Source organism: Pinus tabuliformis, chromosome 4_1, assembly GCF_031772625.1.
Source record: "Pinus tabuliformis cultivar Carrire ecotype Pingquan chromosome 4_1, CPIR1, whole genome shotgun sequence".
Classification (NCBI taxonomy): domain Eukaryota; kingdom Viridiplantae; phylum Streptophyta; class Pinopsida; order Pinales; family Pinaceae; genus Pinus; species Pinus tabuliformis.
This window is the reverse complement of record NC_142303.1, coordinates 210,927,170-210,936,319: the sequence shown is the minus strand read 5'-3', so window position 1 is coordinate 210,936,319 and position 9,150 is coordinate 210,927,170. Positions and strand designations below refer to the sequence as shown.

The 9,150-nt window shown below is 35.8% G+C and overlaps 1 pseudogene; it reads left to right on the top strand.

Annotated features, from left to right (window-relative positions):
- The first annotated feature begins 2,989 nt into the window (after window positions 1-2,989).
- LOC149174956 (large ribosomal subunit protein uL11x pseudogene) lies at window positions 2,990-3,661 on the top strand (annotated as a pseudogene).
- The last annotated feature ends 5,489 nt before the right edge of the window (window positions 3,662-9,150 follow it).

Here is a 9,150-nt window from a genome sequence, read left to right as displayed (position 1 = left end):
CCACTGCCACAGTCAAAGTTGCATCTATTGTCCAGCACTACAATCCTACACCACTTTTCTACTCAGTGAACAATTAACGACTCATTATTCCAGGGCACACTCCCAATATGCATCTGATTCCATATGGAAATTCTAAAGACAAATACCAATATATCTGCAACCTTCCCTTCCCTGCTACACAGTCCCTTAGGAAATCCGATCACCCCCTTCCATGCAGTCAATCACCTTCAAAATTCCCTATCATCCCCTATCCCGGGTGATCCATCCCTTGTCAAGGCTTCATCGCATCAGAAGATACAAAACCAAGGCATATACCTGCCTCAAAACCATCATACCAGTCATAACATGCTCATGGAAGTCAATGGACACTATTGGGTACCAATGTCCCACAATGGCCCTGATCCTAAAGTACTTTGCCAACATATTGTTGAATGTTCCAATTTATTTCGCTACTACTACTGATTCTTGCAGTCAATTTCAACCATCCAACCAGGCATGCTCATGCATTTCTATTCCAAGCACATAATTTCCATTAGATTCAAATATATTGAAATAACCTCAAATCATACCCCATTGATAGTTTGTCAATACGGTACACTTGCAATCTTGTTCGCTTCTTGTCACAAGCCAAATTAAATGTTTGATCAAAACATCATGTATAAACATATCACATCAGGTTAGTTCAAATACAACCGTCATAGATCAAAATCATAAATCAAATATGACCCAAAGAGAGTGCAACTCGCTTTGATACCAATATGTGGTATGATATATGACACAAAGAGAGCACAACCCACTCTGATACCAATATGTGATATCAAAGTGGGTTGAGCCCTAGTGAAAATTTCATGTAATAAAAGTTAATAAAGGCAAAATAAGACCACGGGCAAGGGACACGTATTCTAAGATGAATGTTGAGCAAAGATGTCCTAGTGGGCATCACTGGATGTGTGTTTTCACTAAGGAAAATTTGCAAAGGCTAAAGCAAAGGCATTAAAAAGAAAAAATGCATTTTTGGCACATTTATTTATGAAAATAAAGGAAATTAGGAGAAAAGGAAATTAAAAGGTCACAGGTTGCATGTGAGGAGGAAATTAAAGGAAAATAATGGAAAATGAAGAAATTAGAGGCCTCATTAATAAAAAGGCTTATGAGGATCAGTAGGAAATCTTAGTTAGTGTTAGGCTTGGCCAATTCAAGTTTGGAGCTCTCTCATTATTCTCTCTCTCACTCTTGGTCACTAAGAGTTTTCTTGGAGCACTCTAGCTTTGGATCAAGGAAGGAAAAGCAAGGAATGGAAAGGAAAGCAAGACTCAAGAAGTTTCAATAGGAATACTAGCAGGTAACCTTTTACATGTGTGATTTCCTAGCTAGTTTGGACATGCATGGATTTTCATGTTCGTGTATGGCTCTCTTATTGTTGGTGGCATGATTTTGTCAGGTTATGACAGTGCTTTTCAGCCTGGGCTAGCCTTTGTCCAGATGCCATGGTATGTTGGGATGTTTATTTCAGTTTTTGAGCTTTGGAATTTCTAGATGGATTTCAAAATCCAAGGTGGAGGCAGTCTCAAGGTTCATTCCCAAAGGCCTAGGAATCCCTTGACCAGTTTTGGCGGGACACATGTAAAGCTCAGGGGAGAAGTCTCAGTTTAGGGCCTAGTGATCCGGGTTTGGATTGCAGTAAAGCCTTAGAGACAAGGAGATGGAAAATTCCTCAAGGATAGTGATTGATTCTAGTTGGCATTCCAAGTTCGATTTAGTTGTGATCGAAGCACCAGTTTTGGTGTGATCATGGTTTGAGGAGGGTAGAGGTGGTTTAACCTCTAGATCCCCTTTGTTTTTCTATGATATCCCACATTCATTATAGGAATATTTCATGGGGGTGGCTAGTTGAAAGAGATATTTGGTTCAACCATGTCTATGGTTAGGTGGTACATGGAAGTCCCGAACCTGGTCGAATTTTCCTATGATTAATAAAAGCTAAGTTCTCTTACTTTTGCACTAATTTATGTGGATTTAATGGATATCATATATATGATATTTATATGGTTTTATGCTGGTTATAATCATGGTTGAATGACTGGTTTATTTCATGGTTATTTCATATATTTACTTGTAACTGTTATATGGATGGATGAAAGACCTAATTGATGATATAGTAGTTCAATGCAGAAGGAGGTAATCCTTCTAGTTATTTTTCATAAGCTATTTTAGTCGTTTATGCTCTATCTTATATCCTAGACCTATAGGTTGCATTGATGCCAAGTGTTTAACAGAATGTTAATCTCGGTTGGAGATGCTCAGGCGTAGTCTCAAGGGTGAGTTTGATTGATCAACATTGTTATCATATTTCTTATGAATTCTAGAAGTTACAATAAGTTTTGGGAAGAGGCCAATACTTTGGGTTAGAAAATTGGCTTAAATCCTGGGGTCACTAGCACAAAACTAGCAATATTGGTCCACAGTTGCTGGCAGACAGGCCATGAGAGTGACTTTGGGTTACTACTCACTCCCTTGCCCATAACATGAGAATGACTGTGGCCTAAGAGCTGCAGAATAGTAGTGGGACCCAGGGATGGGTTGTATGAGTGGCTACTTGTCTCTTGAGGGTTCTGTTGATGATGTTGGATGACTATATGTGATATTTCGTCGATTCCACTTCCTTAAGGTGACATAGGAGGTCGAATATGATCATAGTAGCATTCTCCTCATGTTTTCCCCAGTTAGCATGGTTACTTTCAGTAGACTTGGGAGGGAGTTTTACACTTAAATTAAGACAAAAGGAGAAACAAGCATTTTACGTACATCTGGCATACTCAAGTTGTATGTAATTGTCTTAAATTAAGAAAAAAGAAAAATCCCTTTCATTTGCAATTTTTATTAATTCAGATTCAGAGATAGGGGGATTCTAGATTTGCAGAGGGAAAAAAAACCATTAGCAGCAAGAGAATCGAAGACTCTTTAGTGTTTTCTGAAAAATTTGACATCCATGCCTCCCAAGCTTGATCCTTCCCAAGTGGTTGAAGTGTACATGGGGGCCACAAGGGGTGAAGTGGGATTTGCTTTGTATTTTTTCCCTAAGATCAGTTCTTTGGGTTTGTCACCCAAGAATATCAAAGAATATATTGCAAAGGAAAAAACAAAGTATTGGAAGGGTTAGGGTCACAATAAAGCTCACCATTCAGACCTGGAAGGTGAAGGTCATTGTGGTGATGATTGTGGCTTCCCTAGTCATAAAATATGTCAAGGAGCCCGAGAGAGATAGGAAGAAGTTGAATAACATCAAGAACAATGGAAATATATCCATCGATGATATCATTGAGATCTCTAGGGTTATGAGGCCGAGCTACATGATGAAGGAATTATCCATGCCAGTGAAGGAGATTTTGGGCACAGCCTCTCCATTGACTACACGGTGGATGGAAAGGATCTGAAGGATGTCCAAGTTGAGATCGATGAAGGAGAGGTCAAGATCCCCAAAGAACGAAGAAAGAATTCAAATTTGGTAATTGAAATTAAATCCTTTTATTATTTTTATTGTTGGTTATTTATTCTTTTGTTTAGGGTTTTTAAGGTTTAAGGAAGTTGAAAACTGGAAGAAAGTAGCCTATGAATTTGCTTTCAGGACCTTGGGGGTTTTGAGACATTTAGAGGCCTGTGAATTTCATTTCAGACCCTATGGATTTTGAGGTATTTTCCACTTCCTTTGAGACTTTGGGTATTTATATAATATATCTATATGTTGATCCACTAAATGGGTGGAAGAATTTGTTGGAAGAAAAAAGTAAAAAAGAAACCTTTTACCTTCATCTCACGAGCTCAAGTCATTTGTCGCTTTATTCCACTTTAAGAAACCAATATTGGCATACTAATAGAAACCACCACAAATGTCGGCTTCAACCCCATGGAGTTTTAAAAAAAGGGTAACAAACAGGTATCGACAATCAACCCCTCACCAATGTTAGAGACTACCCATATGACTTATCTCTTTGTGTTTTACTTCGTCCATCATCTTTGATGGTTACAAATTTTGGTTAGGGTTCAAACTAAGGTAAATGAGGTCATTTTTCTTCATAGATATTTGGATTTATTCAACACTCCTTGGCTACAAATAGGAGGTAAAATACAATTCTAGTAATCTATTTATTAACCTGATTTCTTTCTTTCTTTATGATTTTATACAAGGGTTTCTAACTTGACTAGAGGCTTCCCAAGACGAGAGAAACCCTGATGCCTTGATCACAATGCTTGCCGAGAACACATGGCTTTCTCTAATAAGGTAATGAGAAATATTTTTTAATACCCTTTTTTTTTATTTAGTTTTAGGATCCTCAAGTTGTCTGGTTATGGTTTGATATTATGTTATAGGGTTTTTATAATATAGAATCAAGGTATTCAAACCCTTGTACCTAACTTTTGCTACACTAGTGTTTTGGAATAAAAAGGCAATATTTTTTTTTTTAAAGAGGTTCTTCTTTTGTCTCAGAATGAATTTCGTAGAGGAAAGGGTTTTTCTTTTCATAGAAAAATATTTTGTAGAGATGGGGTTTTTTCTTTTATTGCATCCTCTCTTGTACTATTATCTCCTTCCTTCCTCCACTTCTCATGATGTTTCTCCTTCTTCCGTGGAAAGTTTCTCTTCTTCTACTGCAACATAGAACATAGAGTGAACCCCAACCCCATGAGTCTCCAGGAAGTGGCAATCCCTCTCTCAACACCTCAACAATTCCTGAACTTACTAAAAAGGTTAAAGAAGCTATTGCAATTGGTGCAAAAAATGACAACATCAATCTCGACACCCTCATCCAGGATTTATCTTAGCTTTTCAAAATCGTCAAGGTAAGATGGATCTCTATTTTTCATGTCCAATTGAGTATGTGAATTGAATTGGAGATTGTTGTTAATATGTCTCCACATGACATATTGAATAAATTTCATTTTATTTTTAGACAAACTCGTTAGATAAAAAACCATCGATTGACCACTATTGGCCACATAGTTCATTCTTTTCAACACTAAAGGAAATCATGTTCAAGGCAACCAATGGCGCTTTGGATTTTGTGCGTATTAAATATCAATGAATTTCTTATAATCAACTAAACTTGAAATCTGAGTATGAATAACAAGAAATTTAGATTCCTCCAAAATATGTGTATAATCAGTATTAAGTGTTAATTTGTGTTCTAAGATTTTGAGAGTAAATATATTTAAATGGAAAGCAATTAATATTTTATCTAATGTTTTTTCCCTTTCATGGTTTTTAGAAAGATACTATTTCATCTCAACATTCTAGTGAAGCAATGAAAGTGGTTAAGAATATCCTAATAAGATTAGGGTAGGCACACTGGGCTGTTGTAGGTCTTCTTGATGTGGTGAATACATTGGAGAGATTTGAAATAGTTTCTGCAAACCAAGATGAGTGTTTGTCACTTTTAGAGGAAATGATTAATTTGTCCCATCATGTGAAAGATCTTAAATAATGACCTAGTTTGTAAAAGGGGATGGAGGACTCAATAAAAAAATAAGATCTTAAATAATAACCTGGTTCGTAAAAGGGAATGGAGGACTCAATAAAAAAATCAACAGAAATGATCGTCGAAGGAGCCTTCATCTGTTGTAGTCAAATCAACTCTTCAAAGTTTTGTATGCTAAATGTTCAAAATGATTCCTATATGTCTATATCCATGGAAGACCCTTTTTCATTTTTTATGTTATGACCTCGATCAATACACTTGTAATGAAATGAATTTATGAATGGAATTTTACCGACAGGTTTTTCTCAGCATCTGTGAACATGGAAGAGTTGGCTCAATTTCAGCAAAAGTTTCAGAAAAATGTAAAAATGTACAAGTATATGGACATAAAATGTTTATATGTATCTTGGATGCTCTCATAATTTTCTTTATTGTATAGTTACTTTTGATTCTTCTCTTGACCTTTTTAACTACGGTGGTGTAGTACAAGCTTAGTATTTGAGATATATATAAAACATATAATAACATATCTAAGATATGAATAATATTTTAGGTTATTCTGCACCTATTGTTATTTTGAATAAGTGTGATATTAGTGTACTTTTGGCTCTCGCAATGTCATTTAGACTGTTAAGCTACATTTTTTTGATGACCATTACATTTCAATGGAGTATTGATGGCTTTTACACTTACGCAATATACCTACGCAATATACCTTGCAAGAAGAAATTTTGGGAAATGGAAGTTGTGTACCCATATTAATTTCGACTATGGTGTTGGAAGCATGCTTGTCTACCATAAAAACTAATGAGTAAAGGCTACCGTGCATTAGTTTACAGGTCGATTTCTACTAATGCCCACTTTGTGCATAGATATATCTAAATTTTGTGATCTATGGTTTTAAAACCTTAGGAGCTCCTTTATTAGGAAAAGGAATTTATGATTATTTCTTAAAAACCTTTACTAGATTATGCCATACCATTCATTCCTCATACCTAAATGAGTAGCAAAATCTATGTAATAAATTGTTTACTTTAATAATTATCATAAATCCTTTTAAACCTCAAATTTATTAAATGCTTAGGATTATATATATATATATATATATATGTATATATATGTATATATATGTATATATATATCTATATCTATATATATATATATATATATATATATATATATATATATATATTAGAAATAAATGTATATCATTATATGTTTATTTTATGAAGTTATATATTTTCTTTGGTATATTTCACTAGGATCTTCATTGGTTAACATTCACTTAAAATATTAGTTGAGAGAAATGTAAACATTGCATATTTCATATTTGTTATTGTCCAACCTCTATATTCTAACAACTTGAATGAGTGTTTACAAAATACTAAAGCATTACTTTCAATATATTGTTCAATACGTTTTTTTCTTGGTTCTTTATTGACTTTTCATACTTGTGACGCAACCAACAATATTAATTCTCAGTTGTCCTTGAGTTTTCATGACTTGTAGTGCTTGCCTGAGTTATGTGATCAAGGTTGATTCCTGAATTAATACACAACTAGGACTTGGCCCCGAAGTTTCATAGCCTTTGCACCAACCACCTATAACATGACTGTGGTGATGACAAGGCATTTCCACTGTGAATGATGTGATCAAAGGGTGGAGATCAATGGTTTGTATGAATTGTGTGGATCCTCCCCCTATGACATAGGAAAAGGGTTGGGGGTGACAACAAAGCTCTTTGTTGCCAATCAAATCAGATGGTTGCGGCAGACGGGAGGTAGATCCATGGAGAAAGTGGAGTGACGGTGGGTCTCTCGATGACATAGGTGAAAGGGGGGCCAAAAAAGTTCACTGGTTACTCTGCCTCAAGACCCAAGTCAAAAATTCTAAACTTATGTAGATTACAGACTATGAGAATATCCTAGAATTTGATTGTTAGTAGAGAGGTCAAACAATAGACCTCTCTCTTGAGGGTCATATTTTTGGGATATTCCTAGAATCTGCATTTGACATTAGGATACCCAACCATGAAGGCAACTCATCAAGGAACACACTCATAGTGATGACTAGGTTAACTAAATGCAGAGCTAGATGCACCTCATCTCATAGCACAACCCTAAATCCCTTCGGCCTTTAGCACAAAGTGGTTAAAACATAGCAAATGTAGACTACTTGATGTTGTAATGGGTAGGATCTAATGCTTCTTTGGTCAAGGGGACAAGTGCTCTTGATGGAATTGGTCTATGGGCTCACCAGTTAGGAGGATCACTCAAAAATGAATTCGACCACAAGCCTGCAATGCTTCTAGCCATTTTATTTCCAACCACTTGATCTTATGACACGGGTACTATTTGAATACAATGTTGTATGTTTGCAAAGAATGGACATATATTTTTATAGGGAACCACAAAAATATATCACAAATATGCGGAATATAAACAAATGTCTACAAAGATCAAAATGCACAATGCATGTACACCACAACTCAATCAGCGAGTCACCTAGAATAGTATATTTACGGAGATTCCCCTTTATGAGCTGTAGGGCTCTCATGCTCCATTTGACTTTCTTTCTAGACAAATTGAACTTTGCTCTCGAGTAGTTTGAGCTTTAATCCCAACGTTTATTTCTAAATTTATTTCCTCTCTCTCTCTCTCTCTCTCTCTCTCTCTCTCTCTCTCTCTCTCTCTCTCTCTCTCTCTCTCTCTATATATATATATATATATATATATATATATATATATATATATATATCTCTCTCTCTCTCTCTCTCTCTCTCTCTCTCTCTCTCTCTCTCTCTTCTCTCTCTATATATATATATATATATATATATATATATATATATATATATAGATATATATATATATATATAGATATACTAGACACAAATATATTTTAACGGAATAAAGATTCTTTGGACAATATTCTAGAGTCTAGAAAACTATTTAACACCTCAATCTAGCATTCATTTCTTTTACAAGATGCCACATGGGTAAGAGCGCTCACTCATCAAAACTATGTAACAATCTAGGAACTCTCTAGAAATTAGACAATTGTACTTACATAATACAAGTGAGTATGTGGCGAATGAATTCAAAATAAATTGTGTGAAAGAAGGCCTTTGATGATAGTTTATAACACCCCATAAACCACAACAGAATGGAGTGCCTGAGAGAAAGAACTGCAACATTGTGGGAAAAGAAAGGGAAATGATGCATGACCAAGGCCTAACTATGAATTTGTGGGCTGAAGCATGCAACACAACATCTATTTGCAGAAATGGAGTCCTCATCAGATTATGGGCATGATTACACTGAAGGAGGCTTTCTCAGGTAGAAAATCAGATGAGTCACACTTCAGGATTTTTGGAGCCTCTGTATACTGCCATGTCTCCAAAGATTCGAGGAAGACGCTTGAGACAACAACAAAATTGTGGGTTGCACAAAAGCTCCCCACAACTACCGCATGTACTTGCCATCCTCAAAATGAAAATTATGTGAAGGGATGTAAAATTTGAGGAGGAGAAAGTGATATGGTGATATATTGAGAGGGAGCTTCAGATCCCATGAGAAGAGGATCTTTTAGCTCCAAAGGAGGAGCCCTAGGAATTTGTGGAGCAGCCACAAGTAGAGGAGCAGAAGTGGAGACATCCACTCAAGCAGAACTATCAAGA